This window comes from Myotis daubentonii, chromosome 5, assembly GCF_963259705.1.
Source record: "Myotis daubentonii chromosome 5, mMyoDau2.1, whole genome shotgun sequence".
NCBI classification, from domain to species: Eukaryota; Metazoa; Chordata; class Mammalia; order Chiroptera; family Vespertilionidae; genus Myotis; species Myotis daubentonii.
In genome coordinates this window covers 66,086,114-66,110,842 of record NC_081844.1, presented here as the reverse complement: position 1 = coordinate 66,110,842, position 24,729 = coordinate 66,086,114, and the positions used below count along the sequence as shown (strand labels likewise).

The 24,729-nt window shown below is 36.6% G+C and overlaps 1 long non-coding RNA gene across 1 annotated transcript in view; it reads left to right on the top strand.

Annotated features, from left to right (window-relative positions):
* LOC132234303 (uncharacterized) overlaps positions 1 to 24,729 on the top strand; it is an 887,296-nt gene that overhangs the window by 299,669 nt on the left and 562,898 nt on the right. The gene's annotated exons all lie outside the window — the stretch shown is intronic.

Here is a 24,729-nt window from a genome sequence, read left to right as displayed (position 1 = left end):
AAGGAGTGTTGAAGTGTGTGTGTCTGGATGTATGGAAAGGGTGAGAGAGAGAGAGAGAGAGAGAGAGAGAGAGAGAGAGAGAGAGAGAGAGAGAGAAGAGTAAGAGAGAGAAAGGGGTTGAATTTCTATGGGATTACAGCTAGGGATTCAATTTTCATAGGATAATAATGTTTAGGAGAACTAGCATATGAGGAAGGACCTCCTTTAATGTCCTGATGCTGAAAGTAACAAAATTCCTTACAGGAATAAAGAAGGTTGGTTACATGAAAAAACAGGTCGTGAAGAGAAAAATACTGAGAGAGTCATGGCTGTGGAGAATGTCAAAGTTAGTATTGTTACCACAGGAAGAAAACCACCGTAAGAAATACATAGTGATAGCAAGACACATTTCAAAGCAAAACTCCATCTGAGAAAGAACACCTGAATCAGAATATTTCTAAGTATCATCACGTCTGGGAATATAGGTGATAGGAAACTGACTTGAAGAGAAAATGGCATTTTATACAATTAATTAAATATTATTTCTATAAAAGAATACCACTCTCTGATTAGATTTTTAAAAGATAATGTGCTAACTGAAAAACTGATTAAATCGATTGAAACTGCTTGCATAGGGAAAGGAACACACTTGAAAAATAGATATAATCATAGCATAATTTAATGCCATAAAACACTCCAAGACGGTGTTATTATTTCCTCATATACAGAGGGTCCCCCACTCAGCAATAACAGCAGAGAAAACAATTGATAGGCAGAAGCTGCCTCAAGGACTGCAAGGCAGGAGACATCTCCACATGACCTCCATTATCAGCAGACCTGTCACTCACACCCACTCAGGAAGCTCCTGGGAGCATTCAAAGAAGTTGAGGATTACAGGGGCAAGTGGAGGAATCACGTTGCAGGTAAGTAAATTGCCTATCAGCCTACAACAGTAGAAACGTCGTAAGAAATGATGCAAAGGTCAAAAGAAAATAATAAAAGCCCACTGACCAACAATGCTTTAAGACATAGTATCTATTTTAAGTTATAGCTCTTTGATGTATTTTAAGGACTCAAAAATGTATTAGAAAATCCACAAACCTCTTTGCTCAGAAATAAAGGCAACTAGAATCACTAAAATCCATTCTAGTATAAGTGAACTGAAATTTAAAATGGTGTGGACCCATTTACTTATTTGTTCATTTTTTTTTCAATTTTTCATTCATTCATTATATCTGTGCTCATAATAAAACAGCTATTTTTGTTTTATTCAAACAACTAGTTGGTGTAAATCAGTATTAAATATGAACGAAATAATGCTATGTTACTAATGGTTGAAAGAAAACATAAAATAATGGTAAGATGTATTAACTTATCTTAAACTTAGGAGATTCATATCTTATTTTTATATATAAACCATCCAATCTGATTTCAATCATATTTAAATGTTTTTTCAATATTTTATTAATTTTTTAATGACTTCATTTGATATGAACTTATTTGATAACTGTACTCTTAGAATATGAATAAAATGATTAACTATATGTACCCACAATAAAATAAAATATAGACTTAAACATCTGTATTTTACAGTTTTGCATTATTTACTATCATTATATTTCTATGATCTTTAGGTTATTGTTATTGTCCTTTCTTCCTTTTCTCTTTTGTCTATTTATTCTAAAGGTTCTGTACCCAATTATCCCAATGTGTGTTTGTGTGTTTATCTGTGTGTGTGGTGGGGGCAGTTCCCACAACACCAAGCAATTCTCCAACATCAGCTGGGTATCCTACAATTCAACTCAATTCTGACACTATCTACCCAAAGACAGCATCAGATTCAATAGGTTCAGGACTTAGCCCCACGAGACTGCCCTCCACTTCAGATGCCAGTTTCAGGCCCAGGTATGTTATCATCTGTGCTTCTGACCAAATGGCTATAAATCAGAGTGGTCACGCCCCACTCCCTCTTGGTTTTCATTAATTTGCTAGAGCAACACACATGACTCAGGAAACCAGTTTACTCACTAGATTAATGGTTTATTACAAAGGTCATTGAAGGATACAAATCAACAGCCAGATGAAAAGATACACAGAGCGAGGTCTCAAACAAGGGAGCTTCTGTCCCTGCGGAGTTTGGGCCCAGCACAAAAAAAGCATTGTTTTCTTAAGCTACTAAATGTGGGGTGATTTATTACTCAGCAACAGAGAAGCAGAGGATACACTAAGTTTATGTTGGTGTCTATAGCTGCCAAGGGTCACAAAAATGAGGGAACTCTTCTCTCCATATTTTCCTAGGTTAGTGAAAAGAATTAAATACATTGAAAATGACAATACGCCCTGGTCGGTTTGGCTCAGTGGATAGAGCATCAGCCTGCGGATTGAAGGGTCCCAGGTTCGATTCTGGTCAAGGGCATGTACCTTGGTTGCAGGCACATCCCCAGTAGGGGGTATGCAGGAGGCAGCTGATAAATGTTTTGCTCTCATTGATGTTTCTAACTCTCTATCCCTCTCCCTTCCTCTCTGTGGAAAGTCAATAAAATATATTTTTTTAAAAGAAAATGACAATACAATGTAAACAATAAAACAATAGAGTGAAACACATGATGCTTGGGAAGCCCTGAGGACTGTTGGGAGAGGCGGTGGGCCCGGAGCATCCCTGAACATTCTTGCCGAGTACGCCAGGCATCCACTTCCAGGGTAGTGTTTACAGCCCTGGCAACAGGCTGCGCATGCTGCTTACTCTGCTGGGAGCCATACGTTCTCTGTCTCTGAACCAGCAGTGCCATGCCTTCCGCCACCACCCATGAGACAGTGACAGTCTGGCTCATTAGTTCATAAGTAGATTATGAAACAGTTCAGCAGTAGTCACAGTTGAACTTTTATAGCTTCTAAGGTCTAGGGTGGGATAGCACACTCCTTTTTCATGGTTTTATAGGCTGTCTATTTGACTAATGGGAAATTAAAACTAAGTGTTTTAAAATGTAATTTTCAGAACGGTATTTTTAATGATAATGGAAGATCATGATTGGAATTATTGATAGTCTAGGACAGTGGTCGTCAAACTGCGGCTCATGAGCCACATGTGGCTCTTTGGTCCCTTGTGTGTGGCTCTTCCTAAGCCTTAGGAGTACCCTAATTAAGTTAATCACAATGTACCTACCTATGTAGTTTAAGTTTAAAAAATGTGGCTCTCAAAAGAAATTTTAATCATTGTACTGTTGATATTTGGCTCCATTGACTAATGAGTTTGCCGACCACTGGCTAGGACAACACTTAGATTACTAAATAAAATTTTTATTTTATGTTGTTTGATCAAGACTGTCAGATAGCTGAAAAATCAACTTTACCTTATTGCTTATTTTTAAAAGTTGGTTTCTCTGCAGTTAGATTCCATCTGTTGGTGCTAGAATTCATAGAGGGCCTTCTTTTTTTTCCTTATTTCCTTGATTTTTACCTTCCATTTGAAAAGTATATTCCCAAGTTTGCCTCAATGAACTGGCAATTTCTCAATTATTAACTGCCAATTACCATAGGCTTTTAAAAAATGTGATCTCTTGTGTGTCACAATATGAATCATCAACTTAAAAATGGAGATGGGGGGAAATAGTTAAAGACAATATGTCAAGTACATTATTGGTGTCTTAAGAAAAATATGAAAATAGTTGCTTGTTCCACAGAATCTTTTTTTCTTAAAATGGCTGAAGTTTCTCCCAATTAAGGCACTAGGTATAGATACAACCATTGTTACCTGTGATGAATCTTACCTTGTTACATTATTAATCTATGTAGTGACACTATTTTTTTGAGGTATATGCTTGGATTTTCCAATATTTAGTTATAAAATTTGACATATGTTTCATAAACATTGCTACATAATTATATAGAGTAAGTTAAAGGAAGAACTATATTTTAAACACCAGTAACTTGAATAAAAACTAATATAAGTTTTATAGTTAATATTTTTTTATTTTTTCATATTATAGTTTACCTTAAATATTATTTCATGTTAGTTTCAGGTGTATAGCATAATGGTTAGATAATCACGTACTTTACAAAGTGTCCCTCCTGATATGTCTAGTACCCACTTGGCACCATATATAGTTATTGCAATATTCTTTCCCATATTTATAATTTTAAATGATTTTTAGTAGAAATTGAAATGCTTTTTGCTTGCAGATTTAAATTTTTTTTAAATTTATTTTAGAGAGGAAGGGAGAGGGAGAGATAGAAACATCAATGAGAAAGAATCACTGATAGACTGCCTCCTGCACGTCCCCTACTGGGGATTGAACCCGCAACCCAGCCATTGAAATCTAACCTGGGACCCTTCAGTCTGCAGGTCAATGCTCTTTCCACTGAGCCAAACCAGCTAGGGCTGCTTGCACATATTTTATACATTGGTCTCATATAATTATTTCTGGTGATTTCACTACCAGCAAAAGAACAATGGCCTTTGGAGTGTGGGGAGGAAGATTATAAGAAGGAAGAGAGTAATGTTTACTTCTTATAGAAGAATTAACTAAGATATAGGATAAGTTACTTACTAAAAATATCACACTATTTTATTTTTATGTATGCTTTTTTAAATGTATTTTATTGATTTTTATAGAGAAGAAGAGAGAGAAACATCGATCAGCTGCCTACTGCACACCTCTTACTGGGGATGTGCCCGCAACCAAGGTACATGCCCTTGACCAGAATCGAACCTGGGACCCTTCAGTCTGCAGGCCGACGCTCCATCTACTGAGCCAAACTGGCTAGGGCTTTCTGTATGCTTTTTATGTTGAAGTATAAATAAGAAAAATGCACCAACCTTACATTTACAGATCAATAGATTTTTTACCTTGCAAACACACCCAGTAAGCATTACCCAAATCAATATATGAGATATTATTAAATACTCAGAAAGTACTCATATGCTTGCTTGCTCTTATTATGCTTTTTTATTTTTGGTTCAGGGATATAAAGTGCTAAAATCATCCCAAATAACTCATACTGCATCACCTCTGCTATAATATAATAAATTACTGAAAATCACACAGCCCATCTGACCATGTATTCATTTGTCTTTTGTGCATATCAGAATTGGTAGTGTAAAGATTAAAGAACATGACCAGTATTAACCCTAAGGTATTAAAGTATATTGCTGAGCACAGAAACAGGGGTTTTGAAAGAAATATTGTACAATCATAAAATAGTCAAAGATACAGTCAGTTTGCATGTATTTCTAGCACAAATGGAGAATACTAAATAAAAAAAGAAAATCTTGATGGAAAAACCTAGAGTTTTATATTTGAACCTGATACTCTAGTTTTGTGTGGCTGCTTGCCTCCGGTGCTCCTATATATTTTCCTTCAAAAACTAACAATATAATCCTCTTAAATATGTAGTGTGAATTCTATATTTTGTAAAAGCTTATATTTAAAATCTTTGGATGTGCATTTTGCTCTAAACTGGTAGCCTGGTATAAGAAGTTACTATACATGGACACTATAGTTTATGGTTAAAAATTAAACAACTTCGAAGGCCATTAATATATGAAGCAATATTATGTTGATATATCAGCAACCAAAATGTTCTATTAAAATTCAAACATAGATGCTTAATTTTAAATCACTGACTACATATCTAAAACTATGGTTAAATTCTACTAGTCATATCCAAAATGTGCCTTTAAAATGTACATTAATAAAATAAATAAGTATTGGATATTGCTCTCCCCAAAAGCAAGAAAGGTGTTTAAAAGTAACAGCTAAACTGATTAAGTCATTCCTTTGATACTCTAAAAACTGTTTAATTAAAATGTTAATTTACACACACACACACACACACACACACACACACACACACACAGAGCTATTACTGCTTTCAAGTGCGCATTGGATTAAACACATACTTTAGGGCCAGTACCTCAGGAAACAGTAAATAACTTTCAAGTCACTATGATCAGGGTCATTTCAGTAGATCGCTAAATATTGAGCACCCACTCCTACCTTCCCTCTGAGATTCAACAGTTTGGTCCATGTATCTATGTCTGCATCTACTTCGTTCATCAGTGTATTTTGTTCATTAGATTCCACAAATGAGTGACATCATTGACTTTTAATGGGAGATACTTCTCAAATCTGGAACCACCACAATGGCAGACCATGGAGCGAGACCATGCACAGTGCTCCTGTGACTTCAGCAGTCTCTTTAGGGTTCTCCCCCAACCCCTTGGGGGGCTACTTACACTGAGCTACACTGAGCCACACTGAGCCAACAACCAGGAAAACATAAGACCAAACCATGACATGAGGTGCAGGCCTAGTCTTACCATTGCATTCTCACCTATCACACTCCTTTGAAATATGCCTTGATTCTTTATTATCAGAGTAAGGACCTGTGTCTAACACCAAGAAATGCTGTCCTCTTCAAGGTTCTTGCTGTTTTCTATGCCAATTAAATATGAATGGAGTGATACTTTGTTACCTGATGCATTCAGATGCTTTTACTGAATTCCAGGCAGTACTGATTCTACCTCTGTTTAGTTTCATATGAAAATTCCAATTGGCAATACTTTTTTTCCCTTAAGACTATTAGAATTTCTTTTGATTGGGACAAAGCCATTGTTAATTCAGAGCTCTCAGTGTAATTATTAGCTGTCAAATGTAATTTTATTAAGATTGTCAAATAGATTTTAAAAAACAGTATGGTCTTAATATAAAAAAGATGCTATTCTCAAATTTTAATGTAAATGCTACACCGAAAGAAAAAAACTATGTTGCCTATTTGAGCCATTATGCATATGTCATTGATAAACAATTTTAACAATATAAATGCTATTGGAAATTTAAATATAGGGCTCTAGTTGTAATTTAGTTTTTCCTATACTAAAATAAGATATATTTATTATTTCTTTTTTGTAATTATCTGATTTTAATGCTAACTACCTAGGTAGAACTGTGAATTTAAATCTCATTCTTAACACGTAAAGCATGTAGCCTAGTGTTATATATTTTATAAAAACTATTTTAAGTACATTAGTCTGATTTTCAAAACATTAATACAAATTGATCCTAACATAGAAGGCAATTACAAATTTTTTTTTTCTGTTACATAAGAACTTGAATAATGGATTACTTCAAAACTAGGATAACATACATGATATATAATTTTAGATCTAATAAGGCACTTTTTTTAACCTGAATAAACTAAAGTAATGTTTAAAGGTACTAAGTTCTCTTTTTTAAAACTATAAATGAAATTGTGGCATGTCATAATGTGTAGATAACTAAAACAGAAGGATGTTGACTAAAGTTTAAAGGCGCTATAGAAAGAGAACTAAATATATATGTAATAATCTAGTCAACAAAAATAGCAATTGCGTTTTCCTTTGGGAAAACAAACTGAAAAAGTGTTTCTTCCTTCTGCTTCAATTCCCTACTGGGAACTGATTTAAGAGGTATTTGGATAACTGTGCAGAGGACCCAGTATGACAGGGTGGTATTAAATTTGAAGACAGATCCTTGAATCCCAGGTAGGAGGAACAAGAAAAGGAGATGTGGCTTCAATGGCATCCAGAAAGAAATGGGATCTAGAAAATTAGTACAGTTACTGAATAAAACATTTGCAGCAATGGAAGTAGACATGTAGGACCTTAATAGATTAGGCTAAGCACTGGCAAGAAACAGTGAATTAGCTAAGTAGAAATACATTTCAATAGAAAAAAAAATTAAATACATTTCCTACAAGTGGGAAATATACCAAGGTCAGAAAACATACCAATGTTCTATCACTTTTTATCACTTTTTTGCTAGTGATTTTCAGCCTACTCACCAGTTTAAAGGGGTAAGTGGGCAAAGTTTCTGGTATTTTCTGATTTTATTCTACCATTTGCTGCTTCTTTTTTTTTTAAATATATTTTATTGATTTTTCACAGAGAGGAAGGGTGAGAGATAGAAAGTTAGAAACATCGATGAGAGAGAAACATCGATCAGCTGCCTCCTGCACATCTCCCACTGGGGATGTGCCCGCAACCCAGGTACATGCCCTTGACCGGAATCGAACCTGGGACCTTTCAGTCCGCAGGCCGACGCTCTATCCACTGAGCCAAACCGGTTTCGGCCCATTTGCTTCTTAAACGCAGTCATGTCCTAAGGTCTCTGTCCTCAGATACTCTGCTGGCAATTTTCTAAAACAATATGCACTCTGTAGGTTTCATTTATCATTCCAGTCAAATCCTTATCAAATCTGTATCTCAAAACTTGACCTTCAGTTCTTATTCCAAGATGCCCAAGTGTCTCCCCTAAGTTATCTTAAAGATACCTCAACTTAACATCTCCTTTACTAAGTTTTCTAATTTTTCAAAAACTTTCTAGATATTCTTAAAAATAAAAATACTGGAAAGCAAAGAACAATATCCATTTTCCCGCCATCTGATTCAATCTGTACTAATACCGTGGTGTAGTTGCTACTAGTTTTTCTCTTTTTAAGCAAAATTACTTGTTCTGTACAAATGGTATATTATTATAAAACATTCAAACATTATCAGAAAAAGCATGAAGAGATACCTGAACCCAGACTGTGCCACTTATAAACATGACTCAGATTAGGAACATTATGTGAATATCAAGGCAGAGAACTTCTATTGATTCAAACTTTACCACCAGTTCTTAGACACAGCCACTCCTTTACCAAGTTCAATATTTAAAATCATTTTTTATTTATTAAATGTAGTGGTCAAGTAGGCAATTTCCCATTTCACCCCCAAGAAGAACTCAACAGTTTTGCTATATTTATTGAGTTGGTTAATATTTAAGAAGTCTGTCTGCTATTCCTGAATGGCCTACATGCTGATGATACATTTTTCAAGGCATTCTTACCCTCAGATTTTGTACATCTTCCTACATTACCTTTGACATGCACTACATTTGTTTACCTTTAAATAAAGAAAAGAGAACTGAGACGAGTCTGATTATTTTCACCTATGTAATAATTTGCTTTTCCTGCTTACCTTTTTTCTTTTTTTCAACTGATATATAATTGCTATATTGATATATGTCTCATTTTTATTGAATTCTTTAGAACATAGGTCCTTTTATGATATTCAGTTGTTTTGTCATTTTAAGAAAATGCATTTTGTTTTTCATTCTGTATTGCTGCACTCTAGAAATACATGATAATATCCCATTGTTTAAGTGTTTTGTTTTTAATTTTTTTTGCAATAATTAGGATTTCAAGCCTTTCCACTATGACAGCAATTTGATTATTGATGGTATATCTTCTCTTTCTCATTCTTTCAAACGTAAAGTCCAAATCGGTGTGTGTTGATTTTGAATATTCCTAAGTCTGAAATTCCCTTTTCATCTCATTCTGATGTTTAATCATTTAGTGTTTGAGCTCTAATTTTACTAAATTATATTCCTAATATACTGATTTACATAGCAAGAAGCAATTGAGAAAAAAAATTTGAACTGACTTCTTAGACTTGGGGATACTATATTTCTAATATCTTATCTGTTTTAACTTTTTTTTTTCATTTATTGGCATAGATATTTACTTCATTACCTGCTATTATGTATGTACGCTTACTTATTCTGGCCTAGTTCTGTCCAACACTGAAATTTGCTTTGATGACTGTGTATGAATTCTTGTCATTCTTCCCACTATATCTGAGGACAGTTTGTTTGCCCCTCTGAGCTATAGTTTGAGGGCTAAGCATGGCCTGAGTGGATGGTCAGAGGATGTGGAAACCGCAGCTAAGTAGATATAAAGTTGAAGTTTATTTATTTAAGAATAAATGGGCTATGCTCGTTTCTCTGAGTGTTATATATGCTTTAGTACAATATAATTTGTCATACAAACTGTGAAGTTTTATATTCTCTCTTTAGGAAGGAAATAGGCTTAATGAATCTCATTCATTTATGTAAGTAGTTTTTGAGGGACTAAGGGTTCTGTGGTCTTTTATGGTTAGCCTGACTCCAACTCAATGCAAGGAGCTCAGTGAGCTGTGCCAATAAAATTTGTCTTAGATTTGCAAATGGATTTGCCTACACTAGACAATGCCACACACCCAAGGTTCCACAGTGTTGGGATAAGAGAAGTTGAACCAGCTACAAATAATTATGTTAAGGGAAGAACTATTGCAAAGGCTTTGTGCGAACATGCCATTTTAAAAATATTACTGTCTCTTCATTGGTAAGTTTTTCATAACTGAATCAAAACTTCCTGCTGAAGGAATTCTTACTAATGCAGTAAGAAGTATGTTTGAATATACATATTAAAGAGACTATATCATTTTTCCTAAGCAATATTAGCAGATTATGTATTTCTTAATTATACTAATGATTGCTTGGTGTACATTATTGTTAGCTATGTACATGTCCTATATCTTCCATTATATTGTAATTTCTTGACAATAGAGAGCATGTAATACTATTATTATTTACTTTAAACAGTACATCAAAGATTTTCTTACATATAGTACACTAGAGGCTCGGTGCATGAAAATTCGTGCACTCGGTTGGGGGGGTCCCCTCAACTTGGGAGTCTCGCAGTCTGGGAGCCCTCAGGGGATATCTAACTGACTGCTCCCTGTGGGGAGTAGCCTAAGCTGCAGTCTGGTCTCCCTCTGCAGGAGGCAACCGGTGGCCCAATCAGGGTACGGGTGAGCAGCAGGCCCCACTCCCCTACCACCCCCCATCGCCATCCCCTCCCTCTGCCCACTGGCATGTGCCTTGGCTGGCCTGGAACCGCCTGCTCGCCAGCCCCACCCCCTGCTGACCGGATGTTCTGCTGTTCATTTGATTTGCATATTATGCTTTTATTATATAGGATGACCAGTAAATGTTTAGTTAGATCATTCTTTTTTTATATTACAGTTAATATTAAATACTATTTTAAATTAGTTATAGATGTGCAGTGTAGTGGTTAGACAATTATGTAAGTTACATATTTGGGCCATTCTTATATAGAAATCTTAATGGCACCAGATGGATTTGCCAGTTTTGACAATTGCTAAGTTGGGGTTCTCCAAAGAAACAGAACCAATAGGTTGTATTTCTTATAAGGAATTTGCTCATGCAATGATGGAGGCTGAAAAGGCCCAAGGTCAGCAGTTGACAAGCTGGAAACGCGGGAGAACCAGTAGTGTAGTTCAGGTCCAAAAGCTGGGCGTCTTGAGACCCAGAGCTGATGTTACAGTTTGAAACAGGAAAAAAAACAACACCCCACAATGTTCCTACTCAGGGCAGTTAATTAGTAGGAGTTCCCTATTACTCACAGTAGGGCCACTCATTGGTTCTATTGAGGCCCTTAACTGATTGGATGAAGCCCACCCACATTAGGCAGAGCAATCTACTTCACTTAGAGTACCTATTCAGAGCTTACATTTGTCTAAACCACCCCCCATAGAATGTTTGACCAAATATGTGGACACCCTTTGGCCCAGGCAAGTTGACACAAAATTAAGCATCTTGCCAAATAATTGATATTTTAAAAAATAATCCCCACTGCTCACATGGATTATGATGCATAGACCATCTCTTCCCTGGAAAAAATATATGCTTCATCCCCTTTCATTATCTCATGCTGATGATTTATTTTTTCTCATAATTTCACCTCAACAGATGACTAGCCAAAAGAGAATTTTTTTTTTGGAAAAATCAGTATATCTGGCTTTTGTGTTCTGGTTAAAAAGGTCATGTTGTTTTCAAAATAAATTGTGTTTTTGATATTGGATAAGAACTAAAAATAACTGGAAGACTTGGGACTATTTAGATCACTTAATATATCTGAGAGTTTCCTGTTGCTTATAGGGATATAGTTTTACTCAATTACCTCACTATATTCATTTTTATAAATTCACTTTTTCTTCTGCAGAAATATGAAATGTGCATTTTAATCCACATTGTGTATCTTCTCCTTTTATGAAGGCAGTTGTGAGGGTGAGGAGAGACAGATAAGTTAGACAGCTATATTTCAAAGAAAGAAGTGACAGTCTTTTGTTCTGGAATGCCATTTGCATTTATGAGATATTTTCTAATGTGTCTTTCAGAGCAGGTTAGCACTACAGTGTTCAATATTTCAGAATGTGCCTGTATTTATCATCTCTGATGACCTTTTGACATTGCCTTTATATGGTTTAAAGGAAGGGCTCTTAACCATTCCATCACCCTAAGGTCTGGTATTTATAAAAAGATGTAAACATGGGAAAAATAAAAGTGAAAGTCAAACATTTGTACAGTGAATTTAGGAAGAGAAAGATAACAGTCAATAAGGCTCACAGAGTCTAAATATTGATTAGACAATTTGTAAAAATTTAACAATTGCTTGAATCATGCAGCTCTAAATTCACCAGTTATTTAAGCCTTTGACTGTATACGGGATATATATATATATATATATATATATATATATATATATATATATGTATATATATATGATAAAATTTAATGTCACTGCCTTTTACTTGATTAATAACATATTTTTCTCTTATGGTAGGAGTGCCAAGTAGGAAATAATAATTTTCTCATCCTGGAAAATTATTATGGATCATTAAGATAAATGGGTGGGGGAAGGGGAAGCATAAGACTTTTTATTTTTAACTTTTCCTCTTGGTTTAGCCTCTTAAATTTTGGTAGTTTTATTACTGGGAATAACTTTGGTTACCAGCCCTATTTCAACCCATCATTCCTCAAAAAATAAAATAAAATAAAATAAAATAAAATAAAATAAAATAAAATAAAGCCATAGGGAACAGTTTGTATCATCTGCTCATGACTTAGGGGTACTTATTCTTTTGAGGCTGCCTGTCTGGGACCATCTATATTTTGAGTGGTTTCAATTATGTCCCTTTTTCAGGAAAATTGTGTAATTCAAAGGGATACTTGGCCCTAATGGTACAGTGTGGTTTTCCACTGGCTCATTTCCTGCTCCCATGAAGGATGAAGTTAATCCTTCATTCTTACTCTCTTCTTAAAAATAAATTACATACATCTTAATTTCAAATCTATGCTTATTTGTTTTGCTACATACATTTTTTCTTTTAATATTTATGATGGAAACAATTATTATACAACAAAGCAGAGAAAACTCTAGATAAATTAATAAAGTCTGGGTCACATCTTAACCTAATTCTTTCTAAAAACTTACTTATTTCTAATGATTGATAGCCACAGATAACCCGCTGATACCATTCAGTCAGCTTGCAAGTGCATTCTATTGTCTCAAACAATGTTCAATACAAGCAAACTACTCCAAACATCTGCATATTGAATCAGTGTATAATTATCTTTGCAAATAGATGCAAGCACATAAATATTGTTAGTGTGTTTATATTCTAAATTATATACCAGCAACATGGATCTGGGTTTGATAATATTCTGCTGGATTAAAAGTTCCTACATGTATCTGCTCTTTTATGAAGCAACTAATTGACAAGTGATGAACATTAACTCTGCCCCTCATCATTATACAATACAGTAGTAAAAACATTCAAGTCAGTGAGGCTGAAAGCCATTATAGTGTGCGTCACACCATCCTGTTTTACTAATGGTTAAAGAGAAATGCCACTAAAAAACTATTATGAATATTTTAATTTCACCTTGGATATCAGTCTCTAAAAGTTATTTAAAATTCAGAAAAAGCACTAACATAATATATAATTACTTGTGATACTAAAATTATCCTTACCTCCTTGTTGGCTTTTCTATAAACTAAAAGATAAAATGGACAGTGTAAAAACAAGTTATTAGCTTTATGTTTAAATGCATCACCATACACAACTCACAATTGTCATATTACTCTGATTGAAAATGGACTTTGTCTTATAAGAAGCATCCTGCATTCTTGAGAGATCCAATTTTCATGCTACGGAAATGCTATAGAAAATTGTTTCAGCTTCTTCACACCGTAACACCCTTGTGTTTAGTATTGTTTTTAAAATAATAAAGGTTAGGTCCACAAAACATTACTTGTAAAGCATAGTTTTGCTATATATTTATGTATGACTACTATATCCATACTTTTTTACTTATATGATACTTGAACAATAAAAAAAGACATTACCTGAAAAGCTCATTACTTAGCATAGTTATGAAGTTGGCCCTTCGATGAATGAAGGAGACACGGTTTTTAGATCGTGTTACTATCTGTGCCTCTGTCTGCCCTTTCACTTACAAGCTGGTTGACACATTTGCTCAATTACAGCTACCTTGTTTTTAATTGCTGCATGTCAAACTGATTGATTGCTGTCAATTTCTAGAATTCAACAGCAATGCTTCATTGCTTCATGTCATGAATCACTATACATTTATTTGATTTCTTCCACCCACCATAAAGCAGCGGCTTGGAAATCCTGTTATCATAAACCACCCATTATGGGACTCGGTATATCTGGGCTACAGTAAATATCACTTCAAGGTCAAGTGACTGGCACTGTTCTAAATGTAAGGAACAATTACTCATACTTTCAAAGCTCTGAATTTGGAAGTAGCAAAACCTTTTTAAATGAATGCAGCTTATTCTGAGAAGAACGTTTTGTCTTTGTGTTTTGTACTTTCCTTGTGTGCTTCTGCTAAACTCTAGTGTGCAGCAAAATTCCTGTGCAACTATGAGTGATAACTGTCTAGTGGGTGGATGGAGGCTTGTTTATGCCATAGAATGTGGGAGTGAGTCATGGAGATAATATGTACTTTGGGGCCTTTCAGAGCTCAGCTGTGATACTCGCTCCACCATGTAGGAGCTGCATTACTTTCTAATATGCTCTGTGAGCTTCTGTAGGCACATCTATGAAGTTGGAATACAATGTGACTACAAGGGTTTTTTTTTCTTTTCTTTTTTATGATCAAATGAGATTGCAAGTGTAAAATGGCCACCATATTGTTTGCCATACATTGACTTTTCAGTAAAACTGATTTTTTAAATAAAAACTTATTTTCCTTCCACAGTTATCTAATAATGGTCAGTTAGTATTTAATGATAGAAAATTCAGTATCTACAGCAAAGTTAGTTTATATGACAAAAAAGTTGATTTATAAGTTTATCATAATAGCTACCTGCCTTCAAAGAAAATCAGAGCTCTTCAAAAGACAGGAGGCAGTCAGTCATCCTTAGTGCTGCTGAGGAGGCAGGACAGGCTCCCACCACCACCGCTGTACTGGCAGCCGTCAGCCTGGCTTGTGGCTCAGCAGAGCTCCCCCTGTGGGAGCGCACTGATCACCAGGGGGCAGCTCCTGCATTGAGCATCTGCCCCCTGGTGGTCAGTGTGTGTCATAGTGACCAGTCATTCCCAGTCTTTCTGCTGTTAGGGTCAATTTGCATATTACCTTTTTATTATAAGGAATAGAGGCCTGGTGCATGGGGTGGGGGCCGGCTGGTTTGCCCTGAAGGGTGTCCCGGATCAGGGTGGGGGGTCCTGCTGGGGTGCCTGGCCAGTCTGGGTAAGGGGCTGATGGCTGTTTGCAGGCTGGCCACAGCCCCCAGCCACCCAAGCTCCCAGTGGAGGCTGGTTGGAAGCAGGTATCTGGGGTTTATTTATCTTCTATAATTGAAACTTTGTTTACTTGAGCAGAGGCCACAGCTGGCCATGGCAGGTGGGAAGTTTGGCTCCCTCCGTCGCTGGGGAAACCAAGCCTCCTGCTTGCTCCAGTTCTGTGGCTGCCGACTGCCATCTTGGTTGCGTTAATTTGCGTAGTGTCACTCTGATTGGCTAGTGGGCATGGCTTGGGGCATTGCAGAGGTGTGATCAATTTGCATGTTTCTCTTTTATTAGATTAGATATCATGGTTTAACCCCTAATCTCTCAGTCAAAGGCTGAAGTAGTACAAGTTTTGGATTCCATGTTGTATAGGATCCAACATATTTTTTAAAAAATGTTATATTTTCATTGTCTTTGTGGTATTCAAAATCATTGTGAAATTCCCCTGCAAGTATTTATATTTGATCAGAATTCATTTCACGTGGGTTAGCAACAAGTTCATAAAAAAAAAAAAAGTGAAGAGAACTGGGTTGGATTGAACAACTGTAGTAGGCAAAATAGTAACTTCCTTATCATTATCTCTACACTTCCCTATTTTCTAGCACATAAATTGCAGCCCTTTTGAATTTCCTAGAGGTGGAAACATCTATTAAATATTCTCTGTGTATTTATCACCATCTATCCAACTGGTTATACAAACTACTTTAAAGATGCAAATTTACTTTTAATATTTATCTGTTGATTTTATAAATCATTGTATTAATGATTAAATTGTCATCTAACTGAGGCGGGGACACAGAAAAAAAGAAATAGCTTACAGAGCCTTCTCTAAGCCATTGCCTACCAGCTTAAAAAAGCAGTTTAGCCTTGTTTACATGAAAGAAATACTTCCTTAGACCCACTATAAACTCTGGATTAACAGTTATAGTTATTTTTCTCATTGACTGTTCTATTATACTAAGGACCCTACAGTGATTCAGGATGTGCTTTTTGATGCACTTTCATCAGATAGTTTTCAAACTATATTTGCATATCTCAATTCAGTTACATTAAAATTATTTTTAATTTCAACTGCATCTTTTCCTTCTATTTCCCCCTTCTAATCTGAGTAATTCTGTATTTATTTTTATAAAAATTTTGCTGTATTATTTTATTTCTTTCTTGTTTATGATTTAAGAACCACCTTTAATCCATCTAATTAAAACTTCTGTGAAGGACAAAACATAAACTCACTGCCAGGAGGCCGTCTGAAGTTATTTGAAAAGATTTGAACATCAATTCTCTAACTTTTCATGGCATCCTCAAGTGTTTGCGGGTCCAGGTAAACAAATTACATGATCTTTCCCAAGTATAATTAGTCCTCAGTTATATTATACTCTGGTGTCTTGATGAGCCTACCTAACACAAAGCCATTCTGCAATGTTGGCAAAATAATTCCAAAGATAGGCTATCTATAAATAAGTATTGTTTAGATGGAACAAAGGACTTTAAAAGAAAGGAACCGGGATAAAACAAATTGCAGGCATTATTTCTATTTAAAAAATAAAAAGGAATAAAAATAACAGGAGAAATGCAGGCTAACATTAACAATGAAAAGAGAAAAATAACTAAGTCCCAAAGGAAGTTGATAGGAATGAAAACAGACATTTAAAAAATGTAAATGTAGAGCTATTACTTAATTTTCCTGTCCATATACAGCTTGTTTCCGCCTTAGAAGCTAGGCAGTATGGCTGAGTGAGTAAGCCAAATGTAAATGAGACTGCTGAAGCACAAATGGAGACCTAAGAGGTGATAGAAATGCTATGCTAATATACAAAGAGGTCTCTGAAGGTCTGGAGGGAAAAAAATACATAAGGTTTAACACAGAGTTATCCATTTTATTCCTGAGACTTGATAGACATTGTACTAAAACTAGAGGCCCAGTGCATGGATTCATGCACTGGTGGGTCCCTCCTCCTGGCCTGCAGGGATCAGTGGACCTCCATGCTGCCCGGCCTTACCCACTAGCTCATTAGGCTCCAGCCTGCTGTCCATGTAGAACCTGCACAGCACGAAGTAGTGTAGGAAGCAGCAGGTGGCTGGGGAGGAGCCCGGCGCCATGCTGTTCCCGCTCATCCCAACCCCCACTGCACCTGCCAGGGCTGCCCCTGGGGCACGCAGGAGGAGTGTCCACGGGAGAGGCTGGTGCCCCCTCAGCTGCGCTCACCAGCCCTGAGTCCGTATGTCAGCTGAGTGGCGCTCCTGCTGTGGGAGCACACTGACCACCTGGAGGCAGCTCCTGTGTTGAGTGTCTTCCCCCTGGTGGTCAGTATGTGTTACAGCTACCAGCCGGTCATCTGGTCACTTAGGTTTTTATATATATAGATTAAGCAAAACAGATTGTTAGTGCTTTTTAAAATGTCTTTTTCTATGCAGTGATGAACATGTTTTTCTAGAATAGCACTTCACAAACAGTAGAATTCTTTAGTCCTATAATGAGTATTCATATGTCGATTATATCAAACATGCATATTCCTGCTATTAGACATTTGCAAACATTTAGTTTTGAAAATTTAAACTTGAGTGAAGAAATTATTAGAAAGGTGGCTCTAAAATAACAACCATTTTACAATGTGTTGAATATGGCAGTAATTATGGAATTTTTACATATCCAATCATGGATCAATATCTAAAACTTTCTGAGACATAATATAGTTACAGATTTATTTTGTATTGGGAAATGCTTTTTATTTGGATAATAAACAGTAAAATGTACAAATAGAGATAGACACATTTTATTCGGTTATGTCAGTCGAAACTCTGATAGTTTTTATTTTGGGTTTATCTTGGTTTCTTGTATCATTTCTTAACTTGACAACAACTATCAAACTCCAAAGGTTATATTCAGAAAATACAAATTACTAAATAAAAAATAGCTGATGAATTCTTTTGAGATTCCTGAATGATTAAAGCAGATTACTGCATAGATAATATAATCAGGGTAAATGCATTTTAACATAGGTTAAGACATTCTCATGTCTAATGACCATAATATTACTCATGTAAAATTATATATAATTTCAATTAAAATGCAATACAGTTAAAAGAACAAATGAGCATATTTCTTCTATATAAGAAACGCATTATAAAAAATAAATGAGACTCAGGAACTTAATAATCAAAGTAGTGAACTATGCTATACTTTCATTTCACCTTGATAATGAGCACAAAAACACTGTCATTACAAGATAATACAGTTTTATTCCACTCATCAGTGTTTCTCACATAAACAATTACGCTATTTATTTCATTCATTTGAATTACAAATCCCAGATTGTGTCAGACAGAAAGCAACAAGTCATAACTCCATATTTTTAATCACATGCTGACCCAATCTAAATATATGAACATACCTTTTCAGTTTAATTTTAAAAATAATATGAAATAAGTAGTAAATATTCTTATTTAAGAATGATTCCTAGTTTATATTTAAAGGCAATGTCCATCACCAAATATACCAGGTGTTTAAATTAAATTTCTTTTAACTTCATCCTAAAATATACTTCTGAATCTACCCAACTTACCCAGGATTTAACTATTTCATCAATATTTATTTTTCAGAAATGAAATCTGACAAATTTATCTGGAAAACTAAGGTAATGTAAGTAATCAAGATAGCCTTATCTTATCACAAAAGTTTGTTATATTAGTAATATTTGTATGGATTTATGTAAAAATACATTTTTGTATACATAATCATAAACTAAGAGACAAAGTAATTCAATTTGACCTAGAAATTTGAACATTCTATCATGATCTTCATGATTTTAAAAATTTATACAGATGACCACCATTGTATATAACATGGGGATTTAAAAAGAATCCCACTCTATGGCACCCAGTGGTCAGAGATCATAATGTGTGTGTGTGTCTGTGTGTGTGTGTGTGGTGGGGGGGGGCTTCCTGAGATAAAAATGAGTGCAAATAACTATTTTGGAGTATAAATGTCACTGGTGGAGATGTGAGAAAACAATAGGGAAGAAAAAGCAGTCGTAAAGAGTATATTACAATCAGCTATCACAGTGGGCAACTAGAATTTAATCTACTGGAGAAGCACAAGAAAACGGTGAAAAATCATACCTCAAAATTCTCTCACTTGAGAGGTGAGAGAGCTGCATATTTTTACGTCAACTCCCAGAGTGATATGAATGTTCCTTAATGTTACTGCTTCTTAAAGGCTGGTCACAGTTCACACACACACACACACACACACACACACACACACACACATACACACACACACACAGGGTGTCCCACAGAAATATATACACAGTTTGAATAACTATTAATTCCAATGGGTTAAATCTGAAAAGAAAGAAACATTAATTGAGCTACCTGCTGTTAAAGTGTGTATACATTTTTGGGGGAGAATATATATATATTGAATTATATATATATAATTTTAACAAAAACCAACTAATTACAAAATGATGGTTCATAAGCACGCCTGCTGCTGCAGTTAAATGGTCCAGAAGCTAGCCAAAGTTGATATTCTTTATATTTCCCTTCTGTTCATACCAGATTTTCCTCTACTTGAATCAGCACTTCAGCCAACTTTGCTCAGTGTGATAAATCATACCTTCATGCCTGAGGGTTCCAATCCTTTGGTTTCAATGTCTTATTCAGATTGTGTTTCCTGCAATTGGTACTTAAGATTTTGTCTTGCCCTAGCTGGTTTGGCTCAGTAGATAGAGTGTTGGCCTGCAGAACGAAGGGTCCTGGGTTCGATTCCGATCAAAGGCAGGTACCTCAGTTACAGGCTTCTCCCCAGCCCTGGCCCTGGTTAGAGTGTGTGTAGGCGGCAACCAATTGGATGTATTTGTCTGGCATCAATGTTTCTCTCTGTCTCTCCCTCTCTCTTCCACTCTCCCTAAAATCAATGAAAAAATATCCTCAGGTGAAGATAAAAAAAAAAAAGATTTTGTCTTAAAAAAAAGCACTAATGTTAGCATAGGCGGCTAGATGTTAGCAAAAGAGGAGGGAGCTAGACTAGCTGGGACCTATTGAGTTTGGAAGTTACACTTAATCAGACTTAAATTTTATTTATTGTCTAAAGTTTTACATCTTCTTTTTCCCCAATTGGCCCCCCCACCCCCCTGCCATTCCCACCCCAGGCAAGCCCCCACCGCCCCAGTGTCCGTGTCCATTGGTTATGATAATATGCATGCATACAAGTCCTTTGGTTGCTCTCTAACCCCCGCCCCACCCCTACCATTTGACTCTGGATCTATTCTCGTTTCTTCATTTGAAAATCACAGCTTCAGACACCCCAGGGGATAGTTGAATTCCCCACCAAAGGATAAACACCTCTCCATCCCCTGTTAGGGAGGACGGGCCAGCTTTCCAATCTCGCCTGGTATACAACTAATTCAATCCCCCGGACTATGTTGGGGAGCGATAAACAAAAAAGGGGAAATTCCTTGGCTGGGCGTGTGTGCAGTAGAAGCTAAGATGGCACAGCGGGAGGTAAGCAGCTGCTGTGCAGTAGAAACCAGATGAGGAAACAGAACTTTGGCACATGTGCAGTAGAAGCTCAGATGGTTGCAGTGGTTCTCAACCTTCCTAATGCCGCCACCCTTTAATACAGTTCCTCATGTTGTGGTGACCCCCAATTTCATTGTTACAAATTGAATATATTTAAAGCATAGTGATTAATCACAAAAACAATATGTAATTATATATGTGTTTTCCGATGGACTTAGGTGACCCCTGTGAAAGGGTCGTTTGACCCCCAAAGGGGTCGCGACCCACAGGTTGAGAACCGCTGGTTTAGGGGAAGGTCTTTCTACTATGAGGCATGTGCAGTAGGAGCCACGATGGTGACCATAAAGGGGAGGTATCTAGCCTGGGAAAAGGATCAGATTAGATGAGGGCATAAAACCCTGGAAGATCTAGGAAAGGGTTTGGGTAGAGGGAAGATGGAACACAACAAACCCACGAAAATCCAGGGAAGAGATTGGTTAGTTTGAAAGAAAGCTTAGCCCTTCCCAAGACTGAGGTAACATAATTGAAGCTTAGCATAGGCCTGTCTCAGTAGCACCTGTGTGTGTGTTTGTTCACCCAGTGCCGCCCAAACGCAGCCAGGAACAGACACGAGGCTGGCTGGGTGCGGACAGACTGAGCTTTGGCCTGGACTGAGCTGGATGATGGCAGCTTCAGGTGCCCTGTTGATTCCAGGTAATGGCAGGGCATCTCTGAGCCCTGGCCCTTCCTCTGGGCTTGGTTAAAGTCAAGGCTGGACTTGAGCTGGGCCACCTGGTTTTGGATGAGACAGAGCTGGGCACCTGGGAACGGTCCTTTGTTTCTACGCCAACACATCTTAGCACCTACCTCTCATCCCCCCATGCATGGATCCCCAAAATGCTTTCCTTACGTCCCTGTGAAAGAGCCCAATAGCCACTAGCAGCAATAGGAAGTGCCCTAAGGAATCTCTTTAGTTCCAAACATACATTGCGCACAACAATAATCCTACCTCCTCATGATAATCATGGTCATTTATTTTGCCAGTATAGTAACTCTTTTTTTATTATTATTATTGTTTTACTGGAATGAGGGGTTGGGGGCTCAAAATACCTAAGTTGAGTCAATAATGTTAAGTTTAAGGGAGCTCCTTAATATGGCTTTGAGTAAACATGTCCCTCCCCTCAGAACCAGGACTTCTAGTTCAGAAGGCCAAAAGTTGCACACTGAGGCAAAAATTACTCAGATGTGTCACTGGGAACAATGGTGAGAGGTACTAAGAAAAAGATATTCTATCTACTGAGGATATTACAGGTATTAGGGTCAAACGATTCCATGAACATTGTAATCATGTTGTTACCGATTGGGGTTACCAGCTGGAACATCGATTCTTCTCACAGACACAGAAAAGATTTTAAGGTCAATGAAAATGGAAGTAAAGCAAAGTAGGATTTATTGAAGATACACTCCAAGCAAGGAGTGGGCCAGGCAAGAGACAATGGCCCAGAACTCCTGGGTTATATGGTTTAAATGAAGGATTTTCTGGGTGGAGATTTTCATTTGCATTCAGGGCTGACTGACAGAAAAGGGGTACATAACTATATTTCTTCTGTAAATGCCGACACCCATAATTCATACAGAAAAACCTACTAGTGTGGTGGAGGTCAAAACTGCAATCCAAATGTTATTATAATTAGTCCAGGACCTAGTAAGGTCACAGTGATGTCACTTTCTTCTGAGCTTGTGCCAAGAATGGGCTGGTTCTCAACCTGCCCACTGCCCCTGGCAGTCTGCTGGCTGCTGGGCTGCCCACAGAGAGGAGGTCTGAAGGCAATGTTGGTCCAACCCCAGGGTTCAGGGCCCCAGGGCAGGCTCCACCCAGCCTCTCATGTCTAACTTCCTACCTAACAATGCTGCACCAACTTTGCCACATTGTGCATTACTTTTCTAAGGCACTGATCATGATCCCATTATAATAAATCAGCCAATTTCTTAGTCCTTGAGTAGATTTGGTAGTCCAAACACTGCAGACAGAGAAGGAAAACCAGAGCCGCACCCACGTCAAAGGAAAAATTGCACCAAAGTTAAAAGGCAAGAAATACCTTATTTAAGATTATTGCAATAGGGAAGCAAATTGAATTCTACTCCACTTGAACAAAAGGTGGGAGAGATTTTAAGCACTGGAGTGAGCTAGTGGAAAAATATTAGAGGACTATGGAAGTGAGGTTGATTATTGGTATGTGTCTAGCACACTGAGTTATTTCTGAGTTTGCAATTTTTTTTCTAAGTAATTAGGTGATTCGTTAATTCTTGCCCATTGAAGTTAAGTTCCCACCCTTCTGAGAAAGAGTGGGAAATAGGGTGTTATTTCCTTTGATGTCTACATTTCAAAGAGATGGCTTTTAGGTCCTTGAGAAAGACATTCCCTGAGTTATAAAACTGGCAATAGGTTCTGAGAAGATTTACATACATTTCAAAGGGAAGGAAAAAGAATTTACAATTGAAAATTTTCTGAGGTAAATGCTCAAAGAAAAGGCAGATCAGAAACCTGTAGTCAGGAAGAAACTTGTCTAAAGTTTAGTGTAGCTGAGGGGATCTTTAAGGTCATCTTAGTCACCCAGAATGTAGAAATGCAGTATGGATGAATTATTTACCATTCAAGGGTGGAAAGAACTCAATGTGATCCATCTATCACACAGTGGCTAGCTGAACTCAAAAGCTAGAGCCATACCAATAACTTAACTTTAGTCTCTACTACTAATTTGGTTGAGCATTCAGCATGAGCAATATCTACTACAGGCTCAGTGAGAGGGAGTCCACATTGTTGGGCCCAGGCACATTATCAAGCCTGTTAGTGTGGCTATTCTTTCTATTTGGACAAAGTGTAAGCATTCTGGTGGCAACGGACAGAATATTATTGCTGTTTTCCATTTTTTGTTTTATAATTTGGTGTTTTAGCATGCTACAATTAATAAACATGTACTATATCATTGTTCACTTATGCAGGCCTATCTGTAGGATTAATTTTGCTTGAGTTGTATAGTCAATTATGCTTGTATTGATATTTTCTAGATAATTTTGATCAATTAATTTAATTAATCTAATTTCAGGGATGGTGATGCTTCAAAGCTGGGCTAGCTACAGTCCTATTGATGGTCATGGTTTTTTTCTGCTGTTCACTTTGACTCCTGGCCCATAGATCTTCCAAGTTCCAACCAAGTGTTCAGAACCTTCTGACCCCTGGAATTTGTGGACACCTGGGATTTCTGTTAGAGATAGCAATAGGGTTTAAATAATTAATTAAATCCTAACACAACAGCAATACCTGCACATGAATGAAGATTCACATTCAAGAATGTTTTTTTGATGTTTTGTAACATTCTTCATAATAGTCTAAACTCAAAAATAACCCAAATGTCCATAAGCAGCTGAAGTGATAAATTTTAGTATATTAATAAATGAGAAATTATATAGCCATGAAAATGGGGATGGATACACAAACATCATGTTACGTAACTGAAGTCAGACCCAAATAATCACATACAATTTGATTCCATTTAGATAAGTGAAAAACAGCCCAAACTACTGTATTATGTTGAAATTCAGGATAGTGTTTACTTTGAGGAAAGAAAGAGGGGGCTGGATTAGAAGGGACATGCAAGGGACTCTAAAATGCTGACAAAGTTCTATTCTTGACCTGTTTGTGATTACAAAGGCATCTGTGTGAAAATCATGAAGCTGTACAGTGGTGTTCTATATACTTTAATGTGTATTATGACTCACAATAA